This window comes from Bombus affinis, chromosome 13 (assembly GCF_024516045.1).
Source record: "Bombus affinis isolate iyBomAffi1 chromosome 13, iyBomAffi1.2, whole genome shotgun sequence".
Classification (NCBI taxonomy): domain Eukaryota; kingdom Metazoa; phylum Arthropoda; class Insecta; order Hymenoptera; family Apidae; genus Bombus; species Bombus affinis.
In genome coordinates this window covers 4,270,897-4,294,218 of record NC_066356.1, presented here as the reverse complement: position 1 = coordinate 4,294,218, position 23,322 = coordinate 4,270,897, and the positions used below count along the sequence as shown (strand labels likewise).

Here is a 23,322-nt window from a genome sequence, read left to right as displayed (position 1 = left end):
GAACCATGATTTTACCGAAATATTAATCTACCCGTGTATCAACCCCTTTCTAAAATGTAGCTTTAACGGGGTGTGTGGTTAGGCAACATGGCTGCTAGACTAATGAAACTGCTTGTACGATGATAAAATCGATTAAACATTCGGCTTTTCCCATGATTTACATTTGTGGCTATGGTGTAAAGAAGGTTGTATACACGCATATTTTAGCATCGTGAAATATCATAATGGTTCGTATATTCTCGTGCGAAGTGTAATACTTTGCGAGAAGATAAAAATATTTCAAATATTGCATTGTTGGAACAGTCAGGAATTTTTATTTTAGCAGAATACGTTTTTCCTTTTAGTATATGATCGTATTATTTGCCACTATTCGCGCGATAGTTAAAGTAGGTAGATGATTTCAGAATGAAAGGATTCATACAATCGAATAATTTTCTTTTATTCGATGAAAGTAGTTAATAGTTAAGAAGTCGTATCTACTTTGTGATTTTTGATACTGGTGTATGTTAATATTTCCAAAGGGTCTTTTTCTTGCCTCTTAGACAAATAAATTAGAAAAATGATCTACGCCTCCAGCTTCCGTTACGTTCATCGAATAACTGCTTCGTTCGTCCCAATAAAAGCAGAATAAGTAAGGAGACTTCTTACGCTTTGACATTTAAAGTTCCGTGGGCGTTGGTACAAAGAAGCTTTCACCCCCATGCAAACAAATTAGAAAATAATTCAACGCTTTAACTTTCATTGCAATCATCAAATAAATCTTTCCTGTTTACTTCTCTCGTCCGAATAAAAGTAGAATAATAAGTTAGTCATTCTTGTGCTTTGATATTTGAAACGCTATGGGCGTCAGTGTCCAATAGTTTCCACTCTCTAAAAAAGGAAGTATTGGAGAAATAATTCAAATCTTCTGCTTCCATCGGAATCGCCAAATACACGTTTCGTTTATTTGTTTTGTTACGATGGAAGTATAGTTCCACGTTACGATATTTGAAATTCTGCGGCCGTTTCCGGGCGTTTCAAGATTCCGTATGGTGTTCCAGCACACGGAATCCTCGCCGTTTCAGGCGTCACGATTCCCGACGCGGTGACAAAACAAATCTTCCTCTCGAAACTGGCGACCGGTGTTGCTTTCACAGGCTGCTGGTAATTACGTTCCCGCACCTGACAGTTATTACGGCCCTGTGCCGATGCTTCGTATGGTAGAGCCACGTGGAATTTGTGGATATTAACGAGAAGGACATTAACGGGATGATGAAATGGGCCACAAAGGAGGGGTTAATAATTGTTATTATGTGACAAGTTTCTTGTGGACGTATCATAGATAAGAGCAATAACGATGACGGTCTTACAAATACGTTGATACTTTTGATACGATTAATTCATCGAACGTCGACTGTTCAATCGTCTCGTGCAATATTAAGCTTCTTTGATATATCAAGAAAATGAGAATCGAGGAAATTGAATTTTAATACGAGGGCCACAGGTGAAAATAAGTCACGTCTCCTCCCTTTTTATAGAGGAGCGATTTTTAAATTTTATATATCATTAAACAATTCCATGTTAAAATTATCATTCCATCTGAGTTTCGAATTATTATTGATACTATAAAACCTACTTTTATATTATCGCGTGTATCACGTATTAATTTGAGATTACACCACTGCAATATTGCGAAGCTGGATTTTATACGTTTAATCTTTTATCATAAATAGAAAAGCATAAATTTTCCACGCCCTGCAAACTTAATGCAATTAAACAAACATTTACGTATTACAAGTATTGAAGGAATTGATAATTGGAAAAAAAGATAAGTGAACAAAATCTACGGAAACAAAATTTTAACAGGAAATATTAAATAATAATTAATAATTCCTCATACCTTAGTCCAAGGAACAAACGGAATTTAGAGCTTCATTTTGACATATTTTCGTAAAATATAGCCAGCTCTTAAGGGATTAATTGACAATGTAACGTCTATGGAATCAGAAGGTCAAATAATCTGAGAAAAACAGAATTCTAGTCCAAAGAATTTATTTTCACTTAAAAGAACGCTATTCATGTTATCTAAGATTCGCCTATAACAAATTTGTCGCATTTTCGGAGAAATTCATTGGTTTCAGGTATTTAGGTATGTCTGTGTTGGTTTCAGAATTCTTGGCATGCGTAGGCCGAAGGAGGAAGCAGGGGGAGAATTGAACAGGACCGAGGAGCATGGCGTAGTGCTCGTTTTGGGGGTTGCTGGGAGATCAAAGGACGCGAAAGAGGGTCTGGCCGCTCTCGAGCGGTTCGAGAGCCGGTGAGCATCGCGACGGGGCGAGCAACCCCGTTGCCTCGGCCAACGTCTAACAACCCTCCCGTCTGTCACTGTCGACGAACAACAGAACAGGTAGGGATGTAGTTTCCTATTCGCTCAAAAGAATTTCCTCCCTCGACCGTCGTATCGGTCTTTCGTAGACAAACGAAATCCGATGAAACGCCCGATCCGCGTGTCTGGACGATGAGCTTTTAAACTTTTAGTTCAATTTTGTCTATCCTTTTTTTTTACATTGTTCATTTGACGAGTTACCACATAGTATGAAATTAAATCGTACTATTTTTCAAGAGCGATGAAGTAAATAGTAGCTTGTGTTGTGTTTGAATAATTCTTTGATATAATTTAATAAAGTTGTAAACGAAACAATAATTCTTATAGATTTCTATAACTTCTTACTGATTTGCGTTTCGTACATAATTCAATACTAAGTCTGGCACTGTTAATTTTTACTATTTATATCATTTCACCTGCAAGTTTTAAGAATTCTTTTGCGCAATATGAGACATGTAATTAAACATTTGTTTGGGTTAAAAAATTATGGCGAGTCGAGAACATCATAGCGATGGTAAATCGTCAAGTACGGGGATCGCGGTTTAGAGAGTGAACTTCGTGGTTTAGTATGTCGACCTGACATACCGCCATGGAACGTTTGGCGACGTGGCAACCGCAATTGCGGCTCTGTCGCCCTAACACCTTTGGTAAAAGCCACGTTATCTACGCGGTAATAAGGAATCCCGGAGTCGAGGGAAGGAAAAACACGCGGCTGCTTAACGAGTTTTCGCAAATCGAAGGATAATACCGAGGGAAAGCACAAGAGAACGAATGCTTTGGTTAAAGTCCGCGAATAGGGATAATGTAAAATGAAATTTCAGAGAATAGACGTCTCTCTCGGTTTCTTTGTTACGTTTTCTTTTTATAGCCAAGATGAGGCTATAGCGAACAGAGAATCTTTTTCAGAAATCGCACGAATTTGCGATGGTACGCATAACAAATTCTTTTTCACATATTATAGGGTTTTTCCGTTTATCCTTTTTCCCAAATTAGAAAATTTCTCGTAATCGAAGAATATTTTAATTCAATCCTTTCATCCTATATGTCGCAACACGAACAACGAACAACTTTGAGGTGACTGAAAAGATTTACGTGTTCGTCACGGCCACGTGCAGCAAAAACAGAAGTTTTCGTGGAAAGTGCGACCGAACTGGGGCTGTCCATACAAGGGTAATCGCGGTTCAAGGCTAATCTAAAGTTCGTTCGTTTGCCAGGGCGCGTTCTCATGTTGTTTTGATTCCTCGTTAAATCACGATTGCGAAATACTTTGGCAAAGTTTTGGATTTAAAGAATGCTAAATTATTAGCGAACACGCGAGTGTGTCTCAGTAGTGTATATCGATCGATAACGCGACTATGATGGCGTTCCATTTGTAATGTAGTAGTGGAACCAAAGAATGTGAATGAAAGCAAATTAAATTTTCTTTCTTGTTAAACTACCGATGCAGCTGTATAGGACAACTAAAAATGAGTCGTTATTTGAAACAGGAAAACTTCTCCTTTTTAAGAATTTTTAGTGGATAGAGATTGGACAGAAGCGCGAGGAATTAATTGAACAATTTTACGATGATTTTATGGTCTTCAAAAAACTTTAAAGATATTATTCTCTGCTTATTCTGAAACATTTATTCAATAACGAAAAATTTGCGATAGTAGTGAAAATCTAATGATATAATTTTTATTATATGTAGAATAATATTATTCCGTATTAGTTTTTGTATTTTAATGATAATTTTTCATTAATAGCGTAGGTCTCGAAGCAGATTATTTTAAAAGGTTGTGTTTTATGAATATAGTTAAACATGAATCTAAAATTTTTTTTAGAGTTGTAATATACTATTATAACAAAATTCGATCTTATTGTATGTGTACGATATTATACGTATATTCGGGGAACAATGTAGGCGATTCATTTGCATTTATAATGTGCACGGTACGGATTGTGCTCTGGAGAGCGATAAACATTACATAATAAATAGAGCAACATAATGGGTAGTCGTAATTGGTCGTTACATATGAGTAATTTGCTCCATAGTTATAAGATCAGCCCTTATATGAATATACAATTTTTTTCTAATTTGCAACGAGACGGAACTATTTGAGAAACCTATAATTTTCTATAATTCTACAATATTCAACGATTAGACTTGGAATTTTCCTTACGTAACATAATTCACGTATTTATATACCTCTTTGCATTAAATTTGATATCTTGTTAAAATTCGGGAAAGAATATTAGCCATCTGAAAGGCAAATCTCTTTTGATACAATTTTGCAACTTTTGTTAAAAATAATCTTCGAATAATTTCAAACCATCGATTTAGGGGTGTGTCTCGTAAATTTTCGAAAAGTCACGTGAGATTGTCATAAATCTATTTCATCGAAATAAATTCTTTCTTATATCGTAGCTCTGTAGATAAAGACGTTAAAAGTAAAGTTGCAATAAGCGAAACACCGCAGCGTTTCTTATCTCACTGCGATGCAAGCGAAAATATCCTTTGAGAAATATTCAGTATATTATACTTAATATCTGAAACTTCTCAGTAGATGCTTTTTTTATGCAACTGGAAACCCTTCACATCGCGGTTTACGTTTCAAATGAGTTAACCACTCGAGTTTATCGCCTAAGGAAGTTAAAATATGATAGATGAACAGTAACCTGGAGATGAAAGAGAGGGTCGAGTTTGTTGCTTTAGAGCTGAGGCTTTTTCTTTTCACGTGACATAGGATTAATCTCGGAGGATTAAATATTCATCATATTAAGGTTCGTCAACTTTTTGAATTGAGCTAATGAATAAAAGAGCTTACGAATAATGTCATTCATAATTAGCGTAATTTGCTCACGAATGTCGTAGCATCTTTCTCTCACAGTTTATGAGAGAACGTAATAGAAGATTAACTGCCGGAATCTATTACGAAGACTTCATTATTTATTTTCAAATATTACGCACGTTGTTTCCTCTTTCCTAATGAAGTAATCGACGAATTTTATGGCGGCGAGAATATTACAAATTTATTCATCAATTTTTACGACGAGTTTTACTTACATAAAAATTGGTCGTAGGAATAGGTTGATAACAACGAAATGCCAATCAGGTAACGTAATCGATTCTTTAATATAGCACGAAAATAAACGAACTGGCAACCTTCGGCCTTAGTAAAATTCCATCGATAATTTATTCAACCGTGGTATTTAGTACACGCTTCTTGGATTATCGTCGTCGATTACCTGGAAACTTTTAAGCCGAATTAAAAGGTTCGACAGAAGAGAAGTATGTATTTAGGTTCGCCCCTGTTCTCAACCCCAGTTTTCTTTCGTTCGAGCCGACAATAGGTCCCACAGGTCTGGTTTAAGCTAGGATTTTATTAAAACCATCTACCCATGATCCTTTGTTGCCCGACAACGAATAGGAGGGGGATGGAGAAATAAATCTCTTTTGATTGCATGGTCGTCGCATTAATGTCCGCCGGCTTCCTGCAGCCACTCGAAGAATACCAGGGGCTGGTGAGGGTGTTAGGCGAATGGATGACAATAAGCACACTCATTCAAATTACATCGCCGAGTTTTTGTTGCTGGAAAATGCATCGGTTCTTATAATTTCCCTTAAATGAAATTAGTGCATTCAACGTGCGTGTGATTTCATCAAAAACCGCAATTATATACAATTTAAAATTTAAAATTGCGCGTTGCAATTCTTTCACGTTTCATCGAGGTTCCGTGCTTTTAATTGGAAATTTTTTGACGTAATTTTTAGGGAATAATTTAGGGGCTTCTTGAAAAACGGGCGTGTCAGGGACAATGTAACTTGCTTCGAGAAGTTTATTTCTAATTTCGTAATCTGTCAATCGGATTATTCCTTAAGTAAAAGTCTCTGTGAAGAGAAGTTTCTCATTTATTGTAATAATTGACTCAAGAACTTCGCGAGAATCGAAAAGTTTGTAGATCGAGTGGAAGGAAAAAATAAATGAAGAGGCGTTTGTTTCATTTCCGCTTCGAATAATAGTGAAAATGAAAGTACTTCCGGCTTAGTCGTTTCTTCGATCGAAGGGTCGAAACTACATGGGATGTCAGTCAGGAGAAGAAAATTCGCTGGGGTTCTCGTGACTTGCAAGTCGTTCCATTAATCAATACGGAAAATGAGCCGCGCCCAGTGAGCCAAAATGATTCGAATTCAAAGTCAGAGCGGATTCATCCTTCCACTCTGTTCTTCTGATGTCTTCTCAACATTCCAACGAAATTAGTTTGCACCTTGATGTTCTCAACTCTGAAATAGTAATTCGTAAAAGAATTTATCTAGACTTAGAAAATGTTTCTTATATCTCATGCTATAGTTATTTGAATATTTAAAATCAAAGTTGAATATTACAGAAATATCTGTAGGAACGATGGGATCATTTGAGAAGTATCGGAATCATTTCTTTAGGCTTTCGTGAAATTTTACCAGATAATTCGAAACGAGAATGTATCTTTTCTCAAATTGCCCAGTGCCAGGTCTTTTTATTTCTGCTACTACTAAAAGCGAGCAACCTTTTTCTTAATATTCATGTTGACTTTTATTGCGATCATATCACTTCATTGACTTTAAACATATTTACATCTATATATATTAACCATTTATAGTTCTGGCGTTGAAAACAATTCTCAACTTCGCCTACACGCTACTAAAATTCTTCTATGAGAGAGTAGAGGGTATCATAAGACACAGATTCTGGAATACTTGTAACTCTCATGCAGTAAACTTCCGTTGCCAAAGTTCCTTTTCTCAAAAACATAATAAAACTACCCTTATACGAAAACTTTTCGTAAAGTACCGTGTTTTACGAACAATTCGCAAGGAATAAAATAATCTTACAGCCAGGTTTTACAGCAACTCTATCGTCGAAAGAACATAGATCTCGAGGGATGGAGGTTTCAAAGAGGTTCGGTAGCTGAGTAATTTAGAGAAGCGAGCTTTGTCAGACAGACGTGTCCAGGGGTTGGAAGCCATTGGTTGCAGGTTCGCTCATCAATCAGTGCGCTTAAAATGAACTGCGCTTCGGCAAGCGCATTTTACCCTCTCTCTCACCCTCTTTTTTTCTCTTTTTATGTTTTCTTCTTCCTCCTCCTCCTCCTCTCTCTCTCTCTCTCTCTCCGCGCTTTTCTATCGTCGTTCGATATTGTAGCTCGGTTGGAATACCAGCAATGGAAAAAAAATCTCGATTTCTGCTAGTTGCTAGTCCACGAACGAGCCGTAAAATTCGCATTCGATGGTTAATTGCGCAGACTTGCAGCTCTCGTGGAAATTGATTCCTTCAGCTCCTCTCTCTCTTTTATCCTCCCGTCTCGTTGCTAAAGAACTTTGGAAAAACGAACCGCGCGCGTTTTCGAGGACATTTATTTCTTCCTGTTTTTCTCTTTAGAGATCCCCTCGTCAGGATTTACGGTGAATTTTTGCACATTAGGCGAGATGGTAACGCTACCTCGCTATTGAGCACCGGTATAATACTGCTGGCTAAATGAGTTTCGTTCGTACACGAGTTTTCTACTTCCTCATTGTAATTAGAGGGTTTCGCGTGTAAATAGGGAGTTTTGTTTCTGTTAGTCGGTTTACATCGCTGGGTTTCAAGTGGTTTGATAACGAACACTGGTATAATAAATTACAATATACAGATGGTAATGTTATTTGTTTTCAGGATGAGATTTCTGTTATTTTTCATTTTAGTTCAAATTTCACAATTAAGCCTCAGTTTCCAATTTCTGTTCGGTGAAATGAGAAATAACGTTCCTGTGTTTGTAATAAATTATAATACGTTGACGATAATGTTGTTTGTTCTCGTAGTGAAAATTTTGTTATTCTAATCGAGATAATTTTTTATCGTAATTCGAAGTCCTGAATGAATGTTCAGTTCCGAATTCTTGCGAGATGAAATGAGGAATTACGGGTTCAGAGGATGGAATGTCTAAACACGATTAGGGACACTCGCCCTGGATAGAATAACAGAGTATAGATCGGAGCCTTTCAAAATATCGTGAATATTATTTTTTAGAAATAAGCTCTTATAGAATTTCACCGTGGCGTCAATTGCATTTTAAAGGATAAAATATTCCTATTTCCTCTTCTCTGAGGAAACCATGCCTGGGGTCAAAGAAAGGGAAAGACAAAGGGTTTTCCTTTTTCCTCTGAGATTAGTTTCTAGAACGTTTTATACAAAATAAAGAGAAATCCGGGCCAGTGAAAATCAGAAAAAAAGAAAATATACTTTAAGAGGAATATTTTCAAAACAATTACTGTTCGAATCCACAATTAAAGTTTCGAAGCTTCGTTATTTCCACTCGCGCTACCTCCATTTGCGTTCATCAATTGTCAAAAAACAACGAGTAACAATACCAAATAATTATCACGGCTACACAATATTCTACTTTTAAACCTGATGACGACAGCGATGAACACTCGACGAAAACAAAAACGTGATATTATTGAATTGCATCACAATCACATTACAATTAATGGGACGCAACGCATGCATCGGTAGCACCGAAAATGTCAAGCAAAATTAGAATGGTACACATTCTGTGTTGGACTTCGTATCAATATTATTTGCTATCACTAGATAGCAGCTTTTTAATGCAAATTTTTATTTTTGTGAACTAAAAAAAAAAAAAGAAGAAAAAAAAAAGAAAAATAGAACCTAGAGAAAAATGTATTTTACACAACAAACATCGTATTTAGCACAATTCTCTAGATATTATATATGATATTTTAGCGTATTTTAACTTATTTTGAATATCTTTGCACATTTGAATTTTCTATAAAAGCACATCTTCTATAAAAGTTCTAATTACCATATAATAGCGCTTTAGGCAATGAGAATGAGATATTAGGTATTTACGAGTTATAAATGGTGGATTTAAACTCTCCGCTTTTTAAAATTCGAAGTAGTATACACGAATGTTTGAAGAAAGCGCTTGATATCGTCCGCGATTAATAGATAACAAGTAGGGAGACTTAATTCGTTGAAAGCTAAAACGAGGTTAAACGTCGACTATCGTGTGCATTTAAACTCCCTCGCAGGCAGGAGATTTTACATAATTTGTAAAGGGATCAACCCTCGCCGGAAAGTATGAAAGGAGAGGCTTGAAAGAGGATAAAGAACACGGGGAGCTGATACGAAGGAGGATTTTATTATCTGTTAAAATGCGTGCTTACGCTTCGGCTCTCGTTTTTAGTTTACACACCTATAAATATATCGAGCGAGCAGGACGCCGATATAATTTTAATCGAAAATCAGCTCCTTTCATTATTGCGCATCCGATATAAAAATAAAATACTCCATTTTATTAGGGCAAGGATATTTCTATTTTGTAAAATAAATTTAAACGAAAAACAGGCGTTCCTTAGTGGATCTTAAAATATTGGAATTTTTCATTTTAATGCAAGCTATGGAAATGAAATAATTATCATAGAATCGTAGAGAAAGTTATGTGTATATTACGAAAGGGAAAGGGAATACAATTTTTTGATGGATACGAGTACGAGTTGAGACAATTCGATGTGGGAATGGGAAGTATTTGAAATGTTAGCCTTGAAATTCTTTCAGTCGGTGCGTGAATGTTTAACCCTCGGTGAAAAAGAGGACTCGGATGGAAGGTTTCAGGCAGAATGAATGCCCGAGAAAGTTGGAATACTTTCTAGAGGCAAAGTTTCGATGGTTAGCTTCTGTCGATGGATAAAAGGGGTTGCTTCAGCAACGGGAAAGTTCATTTTAATTGTCGGAATTTCTGGTCAATTATGCAGTCTTCTTCGAACATTTATCAACTTGTACGTGTCTCGATATGATTACTAAAATATTTAAATTAGCTCTTCCAGTAATTGAAACTGGCAGCGGTGTTCCCGTAAATTTGTTCAGGATAATTTAATAACTAATAAAAACTGACGAGATATTAAATCATTATGAAAGTTTGCACAGTTTTAAGCCATACATTCTAAAACGATACAGTTTCATTGAAATATTTAAAATAATGTTCACAATATTCTATAAGAGGATTAATCCAACCATCTAATGGAAAGAAACTGCTGAAAAGTTTTTCGATATTCTCCCGTTTCCTAAATCCTTTTTGCGTAAAGAAATTGTCAAGTGAGCAGATACAGTGAAAAATGGATGGATATAAATCAGGAAGATAGGGAGGGGGATGAGGTGGAACTTCAATATCTACGGTAGAGCTTCGATAGATGCAATCTCAATAAATTGCAAGAAAACCTTTATTTCATTCTGCCAACGCGTAGCACAAGAGATTACTTTGTTACGAATAAACAAATGAGAAGCGATAGTTAAATAACTATACACGTTAGATATCATACGATTGATTTGTTTTCGAAGTTTGCTCATTAGTTGCACAAATCGTGATTCGTTTCCAGTTCTGGTTTCACGCAGTTGTCGAATTTCTGCTTTCGTTTGTATAATATTTGTGCTTTTGTTTCCTATTCCTTTTTCATTCTTTTACGATCGGATCTTGAAAAGTGCTAAATAATAATTAACAATATTTGTTAGATCGAAGCGTTTTAATCTCAAATGTAGAAAAAAACGACAAATTAAATCTTAACGGTTTAAAAAATGTATAATCTCAAATTTTGTAAATTCTCGTTTAGAAGGATTTTAAATTGAAGGGACTTTTTTTTACATAAAAAGACTTGTTTTTAGAATACAGATTATAACGAACACGATGTGTTAAACGATATTTGTATAATATTTCAAATAATTTATTAGGATTAAAGAGAGATATATAAACCGTAGAAAGAATCAGAATGACTGAATATCGAGAGCTATATCCTAAACTACATTTTATAAGGGCCAAGTTCATTGATTAAATGCGATCGGTCTTGTGTAGATGAAATGATCGATCAGAGAAATTTAATAGCAACTCGTGTTGTCGGAATCGGTTCGATTGAATCGTATTTTTCGGGTCAAAGCGCATTATAGATACGTCGATACTCGATACGGAGTCGCCTTATAACTCTGGTAAATTGCATAGTGAAAGCCCCGTGAGTGAAGCGGCCCGATCCTACGTTAGAAATTACATTACGCCGCTGAAGAAAGGGGAGTTGTACGATTCCGTTTCTCAACTTCGACCGACTTATTCGTCGCGGCACCGTTTATCGCCGTTGATACGAGAATTTACATTTTTATTTCACGTTAGCTGGGATTTCACGGTCTTAAGTGGGATATCCTTCGTGACATAGAATTTATTTCTGTGAATTTCCTTCCAGATAAACGGTATATAATTTTCTTTATCGAGAAGAGAACACAAATTACGAAATGTAAAGCGAATTAATCAATCGAATTAGTCCTCCATTGGTTTCGTTTGATCATTGGTGAGCACGACAGTTTAGGTTGAGTTATTTGTAATTTTATTTTGTAATTTAATAATTCATATTCTATATTATATGTTTCACACTTAATAAAACTTATTATCTTTACGAAAAGCATACGCATGAAAAGCAAATAATCTTTATGAAGGTCGCTCGTTAATGTTTAATTTATCGACACGTTTAACACATGTGTAAGTAATGAATCAAAACTTACGAAGTTCTGCAAAAAATTTTTTCACGATACTAATATAATTGTAACCGATTAAAATTTGTTTCTCGTTATGAATTGCTAGTTATGATGATCATGTAGCTCGTTAAAGTAATTTTTATTACGAGGAAGGAAGAATCACCGAGATAGAACGATCGTACAAAGCAACATCGTTGTCGCAGCTTGAGACAAGTAAGATAGAACGTTATCGAATCATCATTGAGAACTTTTAAACCGAGCGAGGACAATCGTTTTGCCATCAGGTTCTCATACTTTAGCTAAATATCTGAAAGTAAATCGAACTGTTGATCGAACGAGTGCACAGAAAGGGTGTTAAAGCGGTCCATACAGTTCGAGATTCGAGATGGATCGAATGGTATTCCTTCAGGATGGTGGAGCGTTACACGTCGATACCCACGAAGACTTATATTCCTGTTAAATTGCATCCTAAAGGTGGAGTCCGCGATTCACGATAGTAATTTACTGAGAAAGTAGGTCTCTGCGTCTCGACTTGGCCATAATGTTCTTTCATTCGCAGAAGACAATTTAAATTGTCTGAAATCCGTGGTGGAATTACAACGCCGGTGGTAAATTGCACGAACATTCTGCATGGGCCATTCGATCTTCCTCGAACCTACAATTCGTGACATTTTCACGTTTCAGCAGATCCTGGCTGGGTTTCGAGCAACGAACTCGTCACACGCGTTTTGAATAGCTAACTTGAACCACGCGTGTTCGTTTAGCTTTAGCTTCGTTAGCTTTTGGAAGCAAGAATCTGCATTGTTATTTCAGTGATTTAAAAATCTTCTTCGCGCATCTTAATCTTTTGATCTACCTACAAAGAAGATACGGTACATACTAGGTAGGAAGGTATATATCTATTTCAGATATCAAATAATAATTCCTTAGGAATTTATTGTTATTTATTGTCAATTTTAATAAGAATCAGCGTTCCATATAGCAAATAAAAAATATAGCTATCTATCTAAAAATATTCATAATTTCATTACTGCATAACAAGCATAATCAAAAGCATATCAATAACCATAACAAACTAACAGGACTTTTTCAGTCCACTGTAACGAATATAAAAAATACTTTACTCTTCTATCTCATCTCATAAACTTCGCATTCACAAGAAACACGCTGAGGACTAATAGCCTAACCACATTACATGGCCACAAGATGAAATCTCAAGACACAGAGTTAATTACCTATAAAACACCAGTGGCCCAAGAATTCCAACCTCCCATCACACTCTCACCTACTAGTCACTTTCACCATTAGCCAACCGCATTACATTAGCAAGCTTGACACCATCAAGCTAGCAACGAAACGACTGTTTTCCCAGTACCCATCTTGTTAAATGGAAAAAGCACTGGCATCTCAGCCTTTACAATCGCGAAATGTGTATATCGACGGTTATAGCCGGACAAACATTGGCCCTCGATGTAGATATGCGCATACACGAGTATGCTTATGACCGGATAGATACGCGAAGAGAGGAAAAGTTTTTCCCGTGGCGTGTGGATAGCCTCTCGAGATTTCCTCGTGGAGGGCTGCCGGATGTTTGCGCCTGGCATAGGGCGGAAACGGGATGTCGTTTTCGAATATCGAAGACGTCGGTACCGAAGGCCAGTGAGCCTTATCTTCGGTCGAAGGGGATTTTCTTCCATTATGTACGTTTCTAACCGTGGCTGCACAATCGCTGATGCTCGCAGCTCGGTTAAACCCATTGTAAACAGAGCCATTTGTCAGCCGGTGGCTAGCCGCACGCGCTACACGATCAACCCTTGCCTGATCTCACCCTTTTCGGACCAACGAAGTTCCGCTTATCGGGCAGGAGTTGGGACGAATCTCTCGAACAATACTCTGGATAGAATGTGTCTATTGTCGAGACGCCACGTGTGAGCCTTGGCTTAACGAGCAGTCTATTGTCGTTGCTTTGTGCCGGCCGTTTTAATAAATTTCCACGTCGTCGATGCCTCTGCCCTTTTTACGCCTAGAAATATTGCGAGAAGGGATCGATTGCTGGGACACGCGAAGGAAAGGAGGTTCTTGCCGACCTATAGGCGAAAGTTTCTCGGAAAACTTCCGGAGAATAGGACGGCAGAGGGTGATTATTTAGTGGATTATTTCGGTTACGAGAAAAATTCTGATCGAGTTATAATTTATCGTAGCTGTTATTTAGGGCGTTTTTAAGAAGAGGAGGAAGCTGCGTGATTATGGTTAGTAGGACTGGAATAAGGAGGTGTATTGCGTCGTTCGTGATTTGACATATTGTTACGAGATGGTTATTAAAACGTGACTATGTTCTTGTGGCATTACAGCCACAAAAATTACGAGAGTTAGAAGACTTTCTGACTTTCTAAATAATATTGGCGACATATATTATATTTTTACGTATCTTATTTTATAATTGATTCTCGTAGTATGATTTCTGCTAATTGCTATTTGATAATTGATTAATAATACAAATATTTAATCGATTGACCAATATGACTTATGAAAAATGCGGATAGGATGTTAAGGGATTAACTTTCTTTGCTAGAACAAAAGACAAGGAGAGCAAAATCTGTGGAATAATTTCAACACATAAACCATAGATAAAACTTTTTCAGTTCACAATTGCAGTTTCTGGCCTGTGAGCTCGTAAATTCTTAACGTCTGACCGATTTTATAGCCTCAATACTTTCATCGAGTATACATACGTTGTAAGTACACGTACAAAATGCAAGGATTTTTCTAGCTTTTCTCTGACGTACGTCGATTAAAATTCATGATATGCATCGCCTCGTGATTATCAAACATAACGATATTCTTCACGAAGGACGAATATTTCTGCACGTCCTCTAAAACCCAAAATCACCGCGTCATTAAAGAAAAATATAATGCATTTGCGATGAGAAGCGTAGTATGCTAGTACTCGTCGTTTTCTGGACCATTATCAATAGCAGTAGATGCTTTTACCGAATCATTTATTTTATGCTCAATACCGTTTCTTCTCAATCGGTGAGATTAGGACACGATCAATAGTGTTGCCAATATTTTTCGATATTGTTTGAAAAATTTCTATTTAGATGAAAGATTTACGAATATTTTGAGGAGTAAACGACTTTTTTCATAAAATGTTCATCTTTTGAGCTGTGTTTATCCCTTTCCTTCATTTACTAAGTTCTACCTGCCCTTAAAACTCCGAATCTTCTTTTTTACCATATAAAAGAATCTATTCTAACTTAATCTATTGTATATCAAGAATATTGATTGTAAAATGATTCACTCAGAAGACAACAGTGATCAACCTCATCAAGATAGTTTCAATCGTATAATTTCTGAGAAATTATCTAAATAGTAATCATGTAAAGCATAATGTAAATCATGTAATATTAATCAAATAATAATCATGCGCTTTGAAATAAAAATTTAGAAGTTTGTAAAATGTGGATTTTTGATTTCTGTGTGACTCTAATATTATAAATATCATTAAATAATATTATCAAAGTAAAATCACTGATATTAAGAATCATGCACAGATTTCTACGTATAAGCGAAATATATAACCGTTCAAGATTCTCTTGAAAAGTTTTCGCCGTTAGGGTATCTGGGATACAAGCCATTTCGCGGAAGAGTGCCTCCAAATTTTACCTTCGTTCTTATTTATTATCCTCCATCTTGCCCTCCTACAATACAGATCAAGTGAATGCGAATTGTCGGTGCTAAGCTTCCTGTTATCTGGAGCCAGTCGATTTAACAGCGATTCTTATCGATTCAGTTCGCTCTTTCAAATGAACAAAACGAAACTTTTCTTGTTTCTCCTTTTTCTTTACTCTTTCGTCGTCTTCGTTTCCTCGTTGCGAGGTACGAGGAATTTTTCGCGATCCGATACCCAGTTCACTTATCTTTCCAACCCTTAATTGCTATTGAAGTTTCGTATCGGATATCGATCGAGAAAGTACGCGATTCTTTCGTTCGACCGTATTCACGATCTCATTGCTATATTTAACCAATAATTTCTTAAATAACATCTGTCGCAAATGATAGAAACCAAGGATAGGAATAGAAAGTTTTATATTGGGAACGTGGTTCGAAGTATTTTTATCTCTGCTGTTCTCGTTTCTTTCTCACTTCTGTGTCTTCTCAGACCATAAGTAGATAGCGTATTTTTATACAAATTTATATCTTTTATATTTTAAACACAATTATAGAAACAGATTCCAAATAGAGATTCATTTTACCTATTAAAAATGATAACGAATAATTTACTGTGCATATTTTAGACAGTTTTGTTTATTGCACGAGTTCTGTGCATTTCGCATAAATGCATAAAAATTTGCGGTCTAATCATAAGTCGTATTAAACATTACGTTCCCCATATTTCTCTATAAAGCTCTCATTTTATTGACGAGAAGCATCTATAGGCATTTGTTCGAAGTTGGTTTGTTCCACTGTATAGGAATTAACTTTAAATGTGTAGCGGCACACGAGTCAACGGAAGATTTGAATGGGGAGAGACTCATATTATTGTGCCTTGGAATACTAACGTTGTTTTGGTTTGCTAGGTTCAAAGGTAAACGAACTCCAGACAAAATATTATCGCCGTTGTTTGTAATCGTTAACAGGAGTTACATTTGAACTTTTTGTAATATCACCGGTCGATATAAATAGATGAACGTGCTCTCTAGGACAGTCACTGTAGCGAGTCATACAGTCGAACAGCGAGCGTAGAGTTGAATAGTATCATTGAGCGAGCGACGATTATGATCGGCGTATACTTTCTCTGTACTTGTAAAGTGATTTTAATATAATGGACTATTACAATTTTATCACTCGTTTTTTTAATAAACCAACCGATACGTATAATAAATCGTCTCAAATGAATCTGAATGAAAACGATATCTTTGCTCTCGATAAATAGAAGCATCGCCAATCAAAGGCACCAGAAAATTTCGATGCTCGAGGTTCTCGTTGAGACAACAGCCGGCGAAACTTTTTCATCTTCCGGTGCTTCAAACCGATTAGACGCAACGAAACATTTTTGTTCCTCTTCCTCGAAGAACTACTCTCTTCTTTAGGAACGAAAATCGAAAAGTTTCTGGAAACTGGATCAGCTGGTTGTTCACCAACGACTTGAAAAACTCGTCGAAGTGTTGAGGTCGAGCAAGCCGCCATTCCCGAGGACTGTTTCGTCGGGGTCACGAGCTGTTTTCATCGAATTTGACGGTACTGACCATATCGATCCTTATACGGTTTATCCATACTTGTGGAAATTTTTTTAAACAATTGTCCTTCGTTCGTACAAGCAGAGTTCTAATTTCATGGACTCAACCGATTTTAACGAAACTTTTACGTTATACGCTACTGTTCATAAGAATCTGAATATTTTGAACTTGTCATAATAGCGTGTGAATCTTACGAAATTTTACAAATTAACAACAGATTAATATTTGGAAAATCATTGTAATTCGATTTATTCGTAATTTTGTGATTGAACGATATATTGTTAAATGTAAGCAAGGTGTTTAAATATTTATGACTAATGGTTCTTCGGTTCCTATGAAGTAGAAGTAAACTGGAAATGGACTAGACACGTTTATAATAGGATTATATAAGGATCTGGTCTCTTTAATATTCTAATATCATTTATTTTATTCCCTTCTTCGACATTTCTTCCTTTTCCTTCTGCCTTGGTTCTTTAACTACCAATCCACTCTATCATTCTGTCTATCTTCACTAGGTGTTTTAACATGTCCAAACCCTGATGAAGTAAACTTCTTTGTCTTTACATATCACTCGCATATAAGAAAAGGTACACGAAAGTTTTTGAGTTATTTCACTTCGAAACTTTTCATATGGCGACCTTTCGTGTTGTAGTGTCGGAGAAACTTCCATGGTTTCTACCATGAAACTCAGAGTTCAAATATGTCCCTTTCAACGATATTTTTGTTTCATTGTCTCGTGTCCAGAATATGAAAGAATTTCTTATAAGCAATAAACGCAGGAAAGTAAAAAGGGCAAGGAAACAGAAATTGAAAAATAGCCGAGTGAAATTAATATTCAAGCAGAGATTCAAAAGCGAAATACTTCAAAAACAAATAATTTAAAGCTTTACTCTTGGCCTATATTTGGTTGATTTATATTGCAGATCCTAAAAGTTTTATTAAAATTGAAGTTTGAGCTGTTTCTTTGTTGGCAAAACAATCGAATATCAGAAAAATAAAAAGGGGGACAAAACATCAAAGCTTCCACTCGTTTTTCTTTTACGAATTTATTTTGTTTATATTTTGATACTTGCAACGTACAGCGGCCACGGAAAATATCTGCATATCACTATATTTATTAGATACCAATTAATTAAGTGCAAATATATATGTCAAAAAAAATTTGATAATATGAAAATGAATATGCATGAATCTGATAAACAATTCTTCGTTGAAAAATGAGGATATATGTTAATTCTTGTTATATCAAAATTCACGGGCCATGTTCTCACGTTCGTCGTATAAAGATAAATCAGTGGCGCTTATTTAGCAATTATTTTGACTTTTATTAACTTTGATTAACCTCGCTGATTCCATCTCGAAAAGAATGATTCATGTAGCCTAAAAGAGATGAAATGATTAATCTATACCAATAGCAACCGCATGGTAAAACCCTGAGCGATTTCTTCTTCAGAGATAACTGCTTTTCACCGTTTCATATTTTCCACCCTTACGACGATACGGCTCCGCCGTTCAGTTTCATTCTGCAGGAAATGGTGGTCATCCGCACATCCGACGTAATACTTTGGCTGCATTGTTCTGAATCGCGTTTTCCAACCTTTTATTATTCTCTCCTTTTGTTTACGAATATTTCGTTAAAACACGGAAAGATAAAATGCCTTTTACATTCGCGTTTATACAAGCAGAATGACCATTCAATGACATTGCTTTAAATATTCACAAAATACTCGTTACTCGTACACTGTAGCTACCAGAATGGTCGACATTCGTGTTGCTATTCCGTAGCTTTTCATAGAAATTTTATAGGTTTGCTAATTTCGACGATTCCCTCTTTCCAATTTTACAAAACATTTATGTCAATATTTTCTTGATTAAGTTTCAACATCTTAATGTGAACGCGTTGAATACGTTTCAAACAGTCGATTCAGACACCTCCGTTAACCATCTTGACTTTTCAGTCGTGATTTTAATTTATCAAGAAACAGACGCGCTTCTCCCGCTACTTCCCCGACGAGTTGAACGTCCTCACTCCTGAAACTCCTTCCACCAGCTTGTCAGAAACATTTTCGAATATTTACGACGTTCATTAAGATTCAAGAATATTCGCGACTTCCAACGTTAACCCCTTCGAATCACCCTTTCGCTCGTTATCAGTTATGCTCGACGGTTTTCAACAAATTCTCAAGCATGCTGGAAATTGCCTGCCTAAAAGTCGATCTCCAACGTGCAGAGGGGTAGAAAACGTGGGTAGGCGGGTCCTTCGGAGGGTGGACGAGGGTTGTTTAGTCGCCGTCGTTGTTAGACGCGATATTCCTTCCTCCATTAGGGAAATGAATTTCTCTCCCATCTCATCCGATCATCTCCCCGTGACAGACTTAAGAAAAACTCGCTTCCTGGACGCTTCTCATCCCTTCGAGCCGCCCACGGATGGAACTTCTCCCTTCTACCTCTTTGCCAATTGTCTCGAATCCTTATCTTGCTACCAGACAACCCTCTACCGTCTAATTTAGTCCGTTGGCCAATTATTTTCTGTAATTAACGAGCTTCCGCGAAACGGAGCGCTATCGTATCGAGATTGTCTTCCTCGTGTTTGAGAATTCGATGCGAAGGTCCGATCGATAAGTTTCCGCCAACCCATCTGCTTACCTTTTAATAGTTTGAGTAAACTGAGAAAAATTAGCTGACAGTCAGGTACTTTTTTCAAGCATGCTATGATTAGTTAACCAATTATAATAGTAGATAACGATATACTAATACTAATTTACCAACACTAATATTAATAGTAATAGTCAACTAAAAATAATGGAATTTCATATTTCAATATTATTTCAATAAATTTTTCCATTTTTCAGAGTGAAATCTGTACCTTTCTTTCTCTTCCAATAAATGCGATTTAAATATTGGAGCTATCCACTTATTGTTGCAATCTCTTCAATTGTTTACCATCCTTATTCGAGTGAATTTGAAGGGTTTGACGTATGAATATATGTAGATGAGAATATAGACGTGTAGAAGGATTGGAGAAGGCATGTGAGGAGGGTGGGTGAGTGTATTAGTAGGCCAGGGTAATTGTACGATGGGGTGAAGGTAAAAATCGGGCGAGAGAGTCGGTGGAAAGTGTACGTGACCGGACTGGGATATTCTGGATGGATAGATGGAAGGTTGGGGGAAGGAGGGTGGAATTAATTTTGATCTCTCGTGGATGCATTAGTCGCCGAGGGATTTTTATTCGGGGAATGTAGTCTGAAAGATTGGAGATCTTATAAAGACCTTGTTTGGCTGGATGTTCGATATGAGAGTTGATGTATAAAATATAAAGTTACAATTGTTAGTTTCAAAGGGCTTTCGCTCGTAGAATGTGGCTTGAAATATTGAATATATTTTTTGAAATTTTATTTAGATAAATGACAAGTTTGAGACGTAGATAGAATTGATCTGCCTGATGTTAAATAGGAAGATATTAATTATAAAGATTTTCGGATGGAAATAGAAACACATGGAAGTTATAATATACTAAATTAATATATCAACATTTACGAAAATTTAATTAAATTTCCATCGGGAATTATTCTAAATATATGGGACACCTTGTACACGAACTATATTTCATTGACGCGTCTATTGTCCTGATCCAAACACTTTCAACTAAGCCAAGAAAGAAAAGGATCGAATCACCTCCAAAGTAGATTAGTGGGTTCGAAGAAGCGTGGTTTCAGCGAAGCGATGCTTTTTGATACCGAGAATGTGCTTTTAATTGTAATAAAAAGCGCATGAAGAAGGTAGAGTGCCTTTTCTTGCTTTTGGTAACGAATTCTAGCGGAACACGAAATGGGACTTAGTGTCCTAATTTGCTTAGGATTAAGATTTATAACCACTCGTTCGGTTTATTTATTAAGTGTCACTATAAATTATTTGATATCGCTTGTGATTCAATCTCGCGATATAGCTCACACATGGTATATTGAATTTTTATAAAATAATTTACGGGTCGCCAACAGCAGACCTTCTAACTGTACATTATAAATACACAGTTATAAAAGTTGAAGTTCAACATACGAACCATTGATTTTCGAAATTAATATCCGATATTCTATTTCGATTTTAACAGGCTATTTTATGACGAATATTGTCTTTCATTCATATTTTTTCTAGCAATTAAATATTCTATTTCTAGCAATTAAAAATATTAAAAATGACATTAACACTAATGAATACGCAACTGGAAATTATTTCAGCGGATTTCTCTTCGCTTCAATTATTAAAATGCCGTGGAAGATGAATATTTAACACGGTAAAAGTCTTAAAAATAGTCGAATCTCTTGCATCAAAATCTCAGTAATCTTTCAAGACAAAAATTTGAAAATTCCTAAATTATTGAAACATATAGTGTTTAATTCATCAAAGCGTACAATTTGAAACTATAATTCGGGAAATTATTTCGCAAAATGGAAATTATAAAAGTAAATAAAAAGTTCAGATTCTTATCTTCAATCTTTAAAAAAGCGGATTTATATTAGTTATAAAATGATGTAATAGAACTTGAAAGGTAATGATCGTGGCTTACGAATTACACTCTCACTTTGCATGTAGGAAACGAGGCGTCATTTTCGAAGTGCAAACCGGAAGATCGATACGGAAGTTACAGCGAGACTAATTGGATGTCGTAAAGTTAGAATATCCAGATATCGAGAGGCTCGATACATTATAGGCCCTGACGTGCAGCCATTTTTTCTTCTGAAGTTTCTCCCAAGCTGGTTGTTCTATTAGTTTCGAAGAAAGTTTTTATGGGTCGCAATTCCGGAACGCCTACTTCTTTCTTTTTTCCCTTCTTTTTATTTTCTTTTTTGCTGTAATCATGAGGGGATCCTGCAGATTGTTTAGTACGTTTATACAGGCTCGACTTCCAGGTCAGTTTTCTTTTTTTACTTTCATTAAAAGTCGGCGAACGTAACTTTCATTTCTTCCATTATGAGACTGTAACGACTAAAATGAAATCAAAATTAAGTCTCGGTAGTTTTAAATGAAATTGTGTCGCTTTAACATTGAATAGAAATTATTTGTTTTAATATTTAGTACATATAATGATTAATTGTTTAATCCTGCGTAGACAAACAGGATTGTTGAAAATTCAAGTGAAATTTCATCTTCAAATTTTTATCCTTAATGAGGAAGATTTAAATTTTTGGCTTTTAATAAAAACAACTCTAATTTCGAGAATTTTAATAAAATGCTAAAATTACATTTCTTCCTATATCGTTCAGACCCTAATATAATTAACACATCGATGATTCCTGCTTTCTGCCCTTACCAATCCTTACTCGTCCTCGTATAATCCCCTTTCTATAATAATCTCTTGAAACCACATAAATAATAAAACGCTTTTACGATACTACGGATATTTTTATTTTATCGAATACGAGTATCGAGTACTACGTATACTTCAGTTAAGCTTTCAGACCAGCCACTAAATTATCGTTAAATCAATTATCAACAATGCGGTGTTGCAGGAAATTGGAACGCGTATACTTGCACAAAATTCAAGCCAAAAGCGATGTAAAATATATCCATAAGTTGCAATAATGCTTAAAATTGTTTCGCGAATTCCATTGGCGGTTCTATATTTTTGATCGGATGATACAAACAATCGCAACAAACGTTAATCAACGTATGAAATCCTCGCCCATAGGGCGTGTTTCTATACGAGAGTGTCGTTCATTCATTAAAAATTTCATCAACGAATAATTTTACTGGAAATAACGTTTTAATATTTGCCAGAATAAAAGCGTGGCATTTTGCATCTCACGAAGAGCTTCTTCCTTGGAATTCTTCATTAATATATGAGGATAAGTTACAACTTCTATCTTTCACAGGGAAACAGTTTTAAAAATCAGTACATTGTCAATCTGTTTTATATTATCAAAATTGTTTTTAGGTTTAGAACTGTTTATTCGAACATTCGCGGAAAAACGCGATCGCAAGAAATCACGTCAACGGGAATCGTAAATTCCCGTTAGGACTAGATAATCGACGCCACGAAATGATTAATCCTCTTATTTTTGTTAGGATAATAGGGGGTGGTTCAATCGAGTTTACACTGAATTAACAGGTATAAATTAATGTTTATTCCAACAACTTTGCAGAAGAAGATATAAAGAAGATATAAAGAAGATATAAATTGATAAGG

At 35.8% G+C, this 23,322-nt stretch overlaps 1 protein-coding gene across 3 annotated transcripts in view; it reads left to right on the top strand.

Moving 5' to 3' along the window:
• LOC126923694 (inactive rhomboid protein 1) overlaps positions 1 to 23,322 on the top strand; it is a 284,985-nt gene that overhangs the window by 27,542 nt on the left and 234,121 nt on the right. For all 3 annotated transcript variants that reach the window (XM_050737392.1, XM_050737390.1, XM_050737393.1), the window contains exon 3: positions 2,150 to 2,386. The gene's annotated coding sequence lies outside the window, so the exon portion shown is untranslated. The remainder of the gene's footprint in view (positions 1 to 2,149; positions 2,387 to 23,322) is intronic.